The sequence below is a fragment of the Pristis pectinata genome, chromosome 43 (genome assembly GCF_009764475.1).
Source record: "Pristis pectinata isolate sPriPec2 chromosome 43, sPriPec2.1.pri, whole genome shotgun sequence".
In the NCBI taxonomy this organism is placed as follows: Eukaryota; Metazoa; Chordata; class Chondrichthyes; order Rhinopristiformes; family Pristidae; genus Pristis; species Pristis pectinata.
Window position 1 is genome coordinate 3,852,431 of NC_067446.1, and position 11,952 is coordinate 3,864,382.

General features: G+C 55.3%; 1 protein-coding gene across 5 annotated transcripts in view; it reads right to left on the reverse strand.

The window, feature by feature from the left end:
• The window catches only part of LOC127566545 (methyl-CpG-binding domain protein 1-like), a 112,994-nt gene extending 101,299 nt beyond the window's left edge, over window positions 1-11,695 (reverse strand). For 4 of the 5 annotated variants that reach the window (XM_052008954.1, XM_052008958.1, XM_052008953.1 and 1 more), the window contains exon 1: window positions 7,851-7,934. The gene's annotated coding sequence lies outside the window, so the exon portion shown is untranslated. Of the gene's footprint in view, window positions 1-7,850; window positions 7,935-11,567 lie in introns of those variants that run through there. The other variant, XM_052008957.1, reaches the window with a different exon arrangement.
• Between the last annotated feature and the right edge of the window lie 257 nt (window positions 11,696-11,952).

Here is an 11,952-nt window from a genome sequence, read left to right on the forward strand (position 1 = left end):
ACCAGCCAAGAGCCACAATGGCTACACCCCACGCCGGAGGTAACCGCACAGCCAGACAGCAAACATCTGGAGTGGGAGGGGGTGTCTGGCGGCTCCCCAGCCCCACATCCCCTCCCGGGACCGCTGGCAAATCCATCGCCCGCAGCGGCGAGTGAATGGACCCTGGGGAGGGTGGGAGAGAGGGAGGCGTGAGTGCTTTCCGTGGGCCGTCTGTGAAAGTCAGTGAGGGTCGACGGGGTGTGGGGGGGGGGGGGGGGGTGACGTGCCGAATTTCTTCAGCCTCCTGAGGAAACGGAGGCAAGCTTTCTGGGCCGTGGTGTCTACGTGCTTGGACCAGGACAGGCTGTTGGTGGTGTTCACTGTTAGGAATTGAGGCTCTCAACCCTTTCGACCTCAGCACCGTTGATTCTCGACTCTCTCTCTCTCTCTCTCTCTCTCTCTGTCCCCCTCTGTCTCTCTCTCTCTCCCTCTCTCTCTCTCGCAACGGGGACTGTGTTCAACCGCCAAGGGTAAGTTCTCTGACACACCACAAGACCTGCCCCTCAAACCCCTGGGTGCCGGGCTCCCAGCTTTTTCCTCGGGGGGTGGGGGGGGGGGTAGGTGGGCGAAGGGAGGGCCCAGGGAGGGAAGAGGGCCTCAACACCGATCAGCCCCGCTCGCACACCCGTCTCCTGCCTCCAAGGCCAACCCTCAGCACGAACCGGGGGTAAGACGACAGGGGAGAGAGGCCTCAAGCTCTTGCGCCTTGGTGGGGAAGCCCGGGGAGGGAAGGGGATTTGGGACCCAACCCCACCCTTCCCCCCCACCCCGCATCCACTATTTTTTTTATATGAATTTCTTTATTATAAAACACAATCTACAATACTACAAAACTACCACAAACACAGAGACAATAACAGTGACTAACAGAGTCACTAACACACACTAACTTAAATTAAAATATCCCCATCCCTACCAAGGATGGCGTTTATCCCCCGCAGTGCCCAATGGTCCCGGACCGCCTCCATGGTACCCGTGGTCACCGCATATTCCCTATCCACAGCTACCCGGGCACGGACGTAACCCCGGAACATCTCGAGGCAGTCCGCTTGAGCAGCACCTTCTGCCACCCGTTTCCAAGACCCACGGATAGCCACCTTAGCTAGCCCCAGGAGCAAGTTCACCAAGATATCCTCAGCCCTCTTTACTGGATGTCCACAGATGAACAGGTTGGGGCTACCCTCACCCACCCCCGGGGGTCCCAGCCCCTTGGACGTTACTGGGAGCAGTCCCGAGTCCCACCCCCACCATCGCCGCATGGAGTGGGGAGCCTGTGCCCCTCCCCGCGGGACTCCTGAGCCACGGTTGGGGAGGGGGTGGGGGAGGAGCGAGTGCACCGGGGGCGGGGGGTGGGGTAGGGGTGAGCAGTCTCAGAGACACACAGCACCGAAAGAGGCCCTTCAGCCCAACTGGTCCATGCCGACCTCCTCCCCTCTACACTGATCCCACTTGCCTGCATTAGGACCGTATCCCTCTAGCCCTTGTCTATTCGAGGTTCTAACTAAATGCCCCTTAAACGTAGTCACTGCGTCTGATTCCACCCCCTCCTCTGGCAGCATCTTCCTGATATCAACCTCTCTCTGCGTACAAAAACCTACCCCTCAGACTCCCTTTAAACCTCCTCCCTCTCTCCTGATACCCCCACCCTGGGAGAAACAGGTGCTGACTACCTGCCCTGTCTCTGCACCCCCCCCCCCTTTATATTATAAACCTCTGACAGGTCACCCCTCAGCCTCCACACTCCTGTCTGTATCAACGGTGCTGAAGTCGAGAGGGTTGAGAGCTCTGAGTTCCCAGGAGTGAACATCACCAATAGCCTGTCCTGGTCCACGGCCAAGAAAGCTCACCGGCGCCTCTACTTCCTCAGGAGGTTAAAGAAATTCGGCACGCCCCCGTCAAAACTCACCGACTTTTACAGATGCCCCGCAGAAAGCGTCCTATCCGGATGCATCCCAGCTTGGTGCTGCAACTGCTCTGCCCGGGACCACAAGAGACCGCAGAGAGTTGCGGACACAGCCCAGCGCGTCACGGAAACCAGCCTCCCCTCCATGGACTCTGTCTACACTTCTCGCTGCCTCGGTGAAGTAGCCGGCATCAACAAAGACCCCACCCACCACGGACATTCTCTCTCCTCACCCCCTCCCATCGGGCAGAAGATTCAAAAGCCTGAAAGCACGTCCCACCAGGCAAGGACGGCTTCTATCACACTGTTATAAGGCTATTGAACCATCTCCTAGTACAATACAATCTACCTCATTGTGACCCTTGCACCTTATTGTCTGCCTGCACTGCACTTTCTCTGTAGCTGTAACACTTTATTCTGCATTCTGTTATTGTTTTACCCTGTACCTCGATGCACTGTGGAATGAATTGATCTGTATCAAAGGTACGCAAGACAAGTTTTTCACTGTACCTCCGGACATGTGACAATAACGAACCATTTTACCAAATGTACCAATCGCAAAGAAGGCACGCCAGTGGTTCTAGCAGGAGTTTGAGGAGATTCGGGACGTCACCAGAGACTCTTACAAATTTCAACAGTTGGACGGCGGAGAGCGTTCTGACTGGTTGCATCACCGCCTGGTACGGAGGCTCCAACGCGCAGGAGGCTGCAGGGGGTTGTAGACTCAGCCAGCTCCATCGCGGGCATAACCCTCCCTGCCATCGAGGACATCTTCGAGAGGCGTCACTGTGGACCCTCACCACCCGGGACATGCCCTCTTCTCGTTACTACCATCGGGGAGGAGGGACAGGAGCCTGAAGACCCACACTCAACGATTCAGGAACAGCTCCTTCCCCTCCGCCATCAGATTCCTGAACCCATGAATACCACCTCGTTATTCCTCGTTTGCACTATTTTTGTAACTGATAGTAATTTTATGTCTTTGCCCTGCACTGCTGCCGTGAAACAACACATTTCACGTCGTATAACTCAGTGACAGTGAGTCTAATTCTGATCAGACGCAAGAAACAAGCACTTTGCCAACAAACCTCAGCAGGAGATCTGGAGAGCAGCCCTCGTCTGCCAGGAAAGGCAACTGATCTCCGGCTGACCGCCTTTCCCAGTGAGTCCACATCCGGTACTGTGGGCTGCCTTGGGCCGTCAAACTCTCCTTCCCCCCTCCCTACACACACACACACACACACACACACACACACACACACAGCACCTCCCCCCACACACACAGCACCTCTCCCGCACACACACACACCTCTCCCCCACACAGAGCACCTCTCCCACACACACACACACACACACACACACACACACACAGAGCACCTCTCCCACACACACACACAGAGCACCTCTCCCACACACACACACACACACACACACACACACACACACACACACAGAGCACCTCTCCCACACACACACACAGAGCACCTCTCCCACACACACACATGCAGACACACACAGCACCTCTCACACACACAGAGCACCTCTCCCACACACACACACACACACAGAGCACCTCTCCCACACACACACATGCAGACACACACAGCACCTCTCACACACACAGAGCATCTCTCCCACACACACACAGCACCTCTCCCACACCCACACACGATGCCAGAGGTTAGGTTGGAACCCGTGTCTCTGTCACTGCACGGCAGCATGTCGACCAGCTGTGCCTTCCTGATCTCAGATCGAACCTTCACTAATACCCCTTGAGAAGGCAGCAATGGATGCTGGACTGACCTCTCCCATGGGACGTATAACCAAGAGGCAGCCCTTTCAATTCCGTTCCCAAACCTCCCTCCACTAACCCGATGCGAGAAGCAAGTCACTGATGTCCCCCCGACCACGATATTACGAGGGGCACAGGCAAGGAAGACAGACGGAAACTTTTCCCCGCGGCAGACGCGTCTAAACCCAGAGGGCGTGGGTTTAGGGCGAGGGGTGTGGGGGGGGGGAGTTTTTTACCTGGGGGAGGGTTGGAATCTGAAACGCACTGCCTGAGGGGGTGGTGGAGGCAGAGACTCTCACAACGTATCCGGACGGGCACTTGAACGGCCGAGGGAGAGTAGGGGACAGACCCGGGGCCGGGGGCCGGGACTGGTGGAGGTGGCCATTACAGAGGTAGTGAGCCGGAGAGATGGTGTGTCCCTGTGCGTGACTCAGTGTGTCCAGGGGCCGGAGTCTGAGTGTGTGACTTAGGAGCAACAGGAAGCCAACACTGCTGGCCACCAAGGTGAACTCCCATTAAGATTGGGTTGGGGTTAAACAAGGGACATCACAACACCAGCAGCCTCACTGTGCAATTCACAGTGGGGCACACTGTTAACCTAACCCCACAGCGATAAATACCGAGAGATCCAACTGACAACATTCCCCAGCCTTCCCTTCCAAAAGGTTCTGAGATCTCATATCATGGCCCAGTGGTACAGTGGGTAGAGCCGCTCGCTGCCTCTCTGTGCCGGAGACGTGGGTTCGATCCCGACCCCCGCCGCTGTGTGTGTGTGTGTGTGTGTGTGTTTGTGTGTGTTTGTCTTGCAAGAGATGTACTTCACTGGCTCACTGGAGACATTCATATGAACTGAGTCACAGAGAATAAGGTTCAGTCTCTGGCTCCTGGTGCTGACTGATGTATAATTGGCCCGTGATGAGAGAGAAGCCTTTTGCTTCTTTCCCCGCTAGGGGTTTTCACAACCTTGACGTTCCTCGAGAAGCTTCTCAGCCAAGGGAGAGACTCACCAGCTCGTTCTAAACAAAGAACAAAGCCGCAGAGTCCCGGGGGGCGGCGCCGCGGCTAGATCTGCCGCCTCTCAACTCCGGAGTACCAGGTTCGATCCCCGCCTTTGCGTGCGTGTGTGTGTGTGTGTGTGTGTGTGTGTGTGTGTGTGTGTGTGTGTGTGTGGTGTCTGCGTGTGTGCGCGTGTGTGTGTGTGGAGTCTGCACGCTCTCCCTGTGACCCCGTGGGTCTTCCCCTTCCCCCCCCAAGGGCGCTCCGGATCCCTCCCTCCCTCCCACGTCCCGATGAATCCCAGGGAGGTTGCAGGAGAATTTGGGGGTGAGGGGGGGAAGTGCCGGGGTGGGAGCAGAGGAGTTAAAGGGCACATGAGACTGTGGGATGGTTTGGAAGAGTTAGCATTGACTCTCCGTTACGTCGACAGCTGCTTCCCGCACCTGTGCGGGAGTCATATATTTTCCCATCTTCGCCACAAGAAACTGCAGAGAGTTGTGGACACAGCCCAGCGCGTCACGGACACCAGCCTCCTCACCGTGGACTCTGTCTTTACCTCCCGCTGCCTTGGTGAAGCAGCCAGCATAATCAAAGACCCCACCCACCAGGGTCATTCTCTCTTCTCTCCTCTTCCATCAGGCAGAAGATACAGGAGCCTGAGGGCACGTCCCACCAGGCTCAAGGACAGCTTCTACCCCACTGTGATAAGACTATTGAACGGTTCCTTTATACGATGAGATGGACTCTGACCTCACGATCTACCTTGTTGTGACCTTGCACCTTACTGCACTGCACTTTCTCTGTAGCTGTCACACTTTACTCTGTACTGTTATTGTTTTTACCTGTACTACATCAATGCACTCTGTACTAACTCAATGTAACTGCACTGTGTAATGAATTGACCTGTACGATCGGTATGCAAGATAAGTTTTTCACTGGACCTCGGTACAAGTGACAGTAATAAACCAATACCAACTTCCACCCTGCTCCCAAACTCAGGTGGACCGTTTCTGACACTCTTCTACGTCTGTCTCCAACTCGAGGAGACAAACTCTCCTCTGAGACTCGGTGCAAACCCACCGACTGCCAGGGCAACTCAGACTGCACCTCTTCCCACCCCGTCTCCCAGGAAAGGTGCCGATCCCTTTCTCCCAGTTCTCCGTCTCCGCCACACCTGTCCTCGAGGCGAGGCTTCCCCGTTTCCAGGACGGTCTGAGACGTCGCCCTCCTTCGGGGAGCGCCGCTTCCCTTCTGCGGTGGTCAACTGAGCACGCTCTCGCATCTCTGCTGCTTCAGATCCTCCCGCCCCGCCTCCACCCCACTTCCCGATCATGACTCCTGCGCAGGGTCTCGACACCAAATGTTGACGATTCCATTTCTCCCCACGGATGCTGCCTGACCCCCTGAGTTTCTCCAGCAGATTGTTTGTGGATGGGGGGTGGGGGGAAGATTCTCTCTTCTCCCCCCCTCCACCCCCCCTCCCCCCCATCGGGCAGAAGATACAAAGAGATGTCGGCACAGCTCAGCACATCACGGAAAGCGGCCTCCCCTCCGTGGACTCCGCCTACACTTCCCGCTGCCTCGGGAAAGCAGCCGACATAATCAAAGACCCCCACCCACCCCGGACATTCTCTCTTCTCCCCTCTCTCATCGGGCAGAAGATACAAAAGCCTGAAAGCACGTCCCACCAGGCTCAAGGACGGCTTCTACACCGCTGCTATAAGACTATTGAACGATAAGATGGACTCTTGACCTCACAATCTACCTCATCGTGGCCCTTGCACCTTATTGTCTGCCTGCACTGCACTTTCTCTGTGACTGTGACACTTTATTCTGCATTCTGTTACTGCTTTTTTCTTCTATGACCTCGATGTACTGATGTAATGCATTCTTAAGATATCTTTATTAGTCACATGTACATCGAAACACACAGTGAAATGCATCATTTTGCGTAGAGTGTTCTGGGGGGCAGCCCACAAGTGTCGCCACGCTTCCGGTGCCAACATAGCACGCCCGCAACTTCCTAACCTGTACATCTTTGGAATGTGGGAGGAAACCAGAGCACCCGGAGGAAACCCACGCAGACACGGGGAGAACGTACAAACTCCTTACAGACAGCGGCTGGATTTGAACCCGGGTCGCTGGCGCTGTAATAGCCTCATGCGAACCATTACACTACCACGCCTGGTTCCTGGTTCCCTTATACGATAAGATGGACTCTTGACCTCACGATCTACCTTGTTGTGACCTTGCACCTTACTGTCTACCTGCAATGCACTTTCTCTGTAGCTGTGACACTTTACCCTGTACTACCTCAATGCGCTGCGTAATGAATTGACCTGTACGATCAGTGTGCAAGACAGGTTTTTCACTGGACCTCGGTACAAGTGACAATAATAGAACAATTTACCAATTGATTTTTTTCCGCTGGGGTAAAACCAGCTGTGCTGCTCCATGGGAGCTGCCCATCCTTCGCCAGGGTCGGACCAGACGATGCAAGAACGAGGTGGCTGCCAAATTTTCCTTGGGAGTAGGGGGTACACAATCGCCACATGACCACACATACCACCAGGTTCAAGGACAGCTTCTACCCTGCTGTTTTAAGACCACTGAACGGTCCCCTAGTACGACAAGATGGACTCCTGACCTCACAATCTACCTCGTCGTAGCTATTGCACCTTATTGTCTGCCTGCACTGCACTTTCTCTGTAACTGTGACACTTTACCCTGTACTACCTCAATGCGCTGCGTAATGAATTGATCTGTACGAATGGTATGCAAGACGAGTTTTTCACTGGACCTTGGTAATAAACCAATACAATGAATCCTCTCCGGTTTACAAGCTCGTACATAGGAACGAGCACTTGGGAGACCGGCGGGACGGATCTGCCCTTTTGCTGCAGACTGCAGGAATCTTCTGCCTCTCAGAAAGGTTGAGTGGAACGCCCCAGTTTAGCCCTTGGTCGGGCGAAGTTCTTACTTGGCGGGAAGCTGCATTTCAAATTTACCAACAGCCAGGGTTGCAAATGGTTCTCAGGAGTGGAACCCTGCCTTAAACTTGGGCTGACCGGTGTCCACAACTTGAACTGATAGCACGGAGAAAAGAGCTGTATGACTCACCGACTCTCTCTGTCTGGCAATCTCTCTCTCTCTCCTCTCTCGAGACCTTCCAGGACCAGGGGGACAACGCAGGGGCAAGAGTGTCTGAGGAAAGGGAGGGCAATATTACAGTTCAACTTCTTACTCAAGTTTGCTCCCGAAATGAAGTTACTTTTGGAGAGGGTGGGGGCAAGAGAGCACACAAATCGTCTCCCCTGCCTCCGACATTGCTCCCCGAACGCCTTCGAGATCAAAAACGCCAAACAGAAAAGAGGCTTGACTAATAAGATCTGCCGTGTTTGAGAGCGTTATAGAGACCATGTTGGAGGACAGGGGTCAGGACATCTCCCTCTCCCTTCATGGGGCTTTGTGTTGCAACTTTACAAAACATGATTGTTCCGCACTCCAGAGTACTGTCTTTACTTGACTACAGGAGTTGGGATGTCATTTTGTTGAGTGCAGGAGTCGGGACGTCCCGTTACAGCTGTACAGGACACCGCACTTACAGTGTTGTGCGCAGTTCCGGTCGTCCAGCTACAGGAAGGACATCACTAAGCTGGAGAGAGTGCGGGAAAGATTCACCAGGACGTTCCTGGGACCGGAGGGCTCGAGTTATAAGGAGAGGCCGGACAGGCTGGGACTGTTTTCCCTGGAGCATAGGAGGCTGAGATAAGATTTATTAGTCACATGTACATCGAAACACACAGTGAAATGCATCTTTTGCGTAGAGTGTTCTGGGGGCAGCCCGCAAGTGTCGCCACACTTCCGGCACCAACATAGCACGCCCGCAACTTCCTAACCCATACGTCTTTGGAACGTGGGAGGAAACCGGAGCACCTGGAGGAAACCCATGCAGACACGGGGAGAACGTACAAACTCCTTACGGCGGCCGGAATTGAACCCAGGTCGCTGGCGCTGTAATAGTGTTACGCTAACCGCTACACTACCATGACCTTATAGAGGTTTATAACATCATGAGGGCCGTTGATAAGGGGGGGCGGTCACCGTCCCTCCCCCCCCAGGGTCGGGGATCTAAAACTAGAGGGCACAGGTTGAAGAGAGAGGGAAAAGATTTAAAGGGGTAAGTTTTTCACCCAGAGGGGAGGTGGGTGTGTGGAATGAGCTGCCAGAGGAAGCGGTAGAGGGGGGGGTACAGTTACGTTTAAAAGACACTCGGGCAGGTACACGGACGGGAAAGGTTTAGAGGGAGTCAGGGCCAAACGTGGGCGGGTGGGAGTAGCTGGGACAGACAACTTGGCCGGCACGGACCAGTTGGGCCAAAGGGCCTGTTTCCGCACGGTGTGACTCGATCGCCAGGAACAGTTTCCCGAGCCAGCCGGGCGTAGATCCCACCTCTGTAGCTCCGTGTGTGTGTGTGTGTACGTCTGTGTGTGTGCATGTGTGTGTACGTCTGTGTGTGTGCTTGTGTACACGTGTGTGTGTGTGTACGTCTGTGTGTGTGTGTGTGTGTGTGCATGTGTGTGTACGTCTGTGTGTGTGCTTGTGTACACGTGTGTGTGTGTGTGTGTGTGTGTGTGTGTGTGTGTGTTGGGGGGGGTGGGTTTACAATTGTTCTGTTTAAACGTGGGGAGAATCCTTTTCTCTTCCACCCTCCCAGGCAAACACTGTCCCTGTAACCCTTCCACCGTCTCCAGAGCCTCTCATCTGCACCGCAGCCCAATAATCACGCCAGCCCCTCCCCACCCCAGACCCCGTCCGGCAGCTGGACTCCTTTCAGAGTTCTCCGCCACAGCTGAAGGGAAAATGAAGAAAGCAGAGACTGGACAGGACTGGGAAGACTTCCCCACCGCCCCCACGCACCCCACCACTCCCCACCGCTCCCACCCCTCCCCCGGAGCACAAGGGGGACGTGGAGGGCTCTGACCCAGCGGGGAGGAGGAGGAGACCGCCGCTGTCTCTGTGGTCTGGCTGCCGTCCCAGGCAGCTTGTTTGTCAAGAGGACAGACGAGGTGGAACTGCTCGAAGGAAAATTCCCCCACCCCACCCTCCCTCGGTCGCTGGGGGGTGGAGGGGGGGGGGGGGGGGGGGTTGGGAGAGTTCCAGAGAGTAGTAGCTCTCTGTGAGCCTCTGTGTGTGTTTGACTGTGTGTGTGTGTGTGTGTGTGTGTGTGTGTGTGTGTGTGTGTGTGTGTGTGTGTCTGTTTGGGTGTGTGTGTGTTTGTGTGTGTGTGTTTGGGGGTGTGTCTGTGTGTATCTGTGGCTATCTGTGTGTGTGTGTGTGTGTCTGTGAGTGTGTGTGTCTATGTGTCTGTTCCTGTGTGTGTGTGTCAGCATGTGTCTGTGTGTGTGTCAGTGTGTGTGTGTGTGTGTGTGTTTGGGTGTGTGTGTATCTGTGGCTATCTGTGTGTGTGTGTGTGTGTGTGTGTGTGTGTATCTGTGTCTGTGAGTATCTGTGTGTGTGTGTCTGTGTGTGTGTTCGTGTGTGTGTGTGTCAGCATGTGTCTGTGTGTGTGTATCTGTGTGTGTGTATGTGTGCATCAGTGTGTGTGTGTGTATCTGTGTGTGTGTGTGTGTGTGGCCTATCTGGTGCCAGGTTCGTGTGGGCATATAGGGGGGAGGGGGAGAAACGCACGGTGTTAGGTGGGAGGGGTGTTACCCCCACCGTCCACAGCCTGCACGAAGCCAGGAGTTCGGGAGTCAGGGTGGTCCCGTGGTCCCAGCACGGGCAGACAGACCCTGGCCCACCCAGGGAACGCTGACCCTGTGTTCCCCGCCTGCTCACCCCCCACCACAGATTCCGCCCCCTCACCAGCACGCTGGGGGTGGGGGCAAGTGAGGGCCGATTCACCCACCGACCCTAGATGTGGGAAACAGGAGTGGGGGGGTATGGAGGGAACCCACGCAGTCACAGGGGAGAACACACACACACACACACCCCCCCCCACACACCCACACACACACCCACACACACGCACGCACACCCACACACACACCCACACACGCACGCACGCACACCCACACACACACCCACACACACACACGCACGCACACACACAAACACATACACACACATACACAGATACACACAGAGAAACAAACACACATATACAAACACACACGTAAACACATACAGAGACACACACACAGACACCGACACACACGTAGACACACACATACAGACACGCAGAGACGCACATACACAAACACACAGACACATGTGTACACATACAGTCACACACACATAGACATACAGCACACACAGACAGGCACACACACACATACAAACTCACACTGACACACACATACACAGATCATCTCCCAAACACACACATACAGAATGTCTCTCAGACACGCACACACACAGACAGGCATACACACATGCGCACACACAATCGTTTCCCAAACACACACATACAGAACTTCTCTCAGACACAGACATATAAACACACACACACACACACACACACACACACAGCATGGGAGATCGGGATTGAACCCGGGTCTCTGTCCAGGGAGAAACCAGAGAGATTTAAAACAGCAACATAAAAAATTGCTTCAAAGTGTAGGAAAAAGTCCAGTTCTGACTGCTGTTAGCGACCTTTCACTGTGTGAAACATGTCTGCAGTGTTTCCCACACCAGTCACTGCAGTGAGGAGAGAGAGAAAAAACACAGGGCTCATTACTGGTGCTACAACTCCCAAGGTTATAGAAGGGGTGGTTGGGATACAAGGTCTGTGTCTCCTTCTCCCCACTCCCCCCACCCCCCCCCAACACTTACAGCAGCCAGATTCCCTGGGCTGAACGCCAGCCCTCTCTCGCTCAGTTGTCCTGGGTGCTGGCAAGGGCAGTGTCTGGGAGGGAGAGAGAGGCAGGAGGGCACCACATCTCCCGTTGGCACAAGGCCCTGGGACAGCGCGCTTCCCCGGAACACAAACAACACAGCACGGCGCAGGAGGAGACGTCCGGGAGGGGGAGGAGGGGCTCAGGAAATGACAGAGCCCCGGGCCCCCGCGCTGAAGCCGGAATTGCGAAGTTCGCGGTCGGGGAGCACCGCGGGGGAGGCCAGATCGTGCCGGCCGCCGCCGCTGCAGTCGAATAGCCGCTCGCCTGCACCGCTCACGCCGCCCCGCCCCACTGGCCAAGGGAGGCGCGTACGGTGGGGG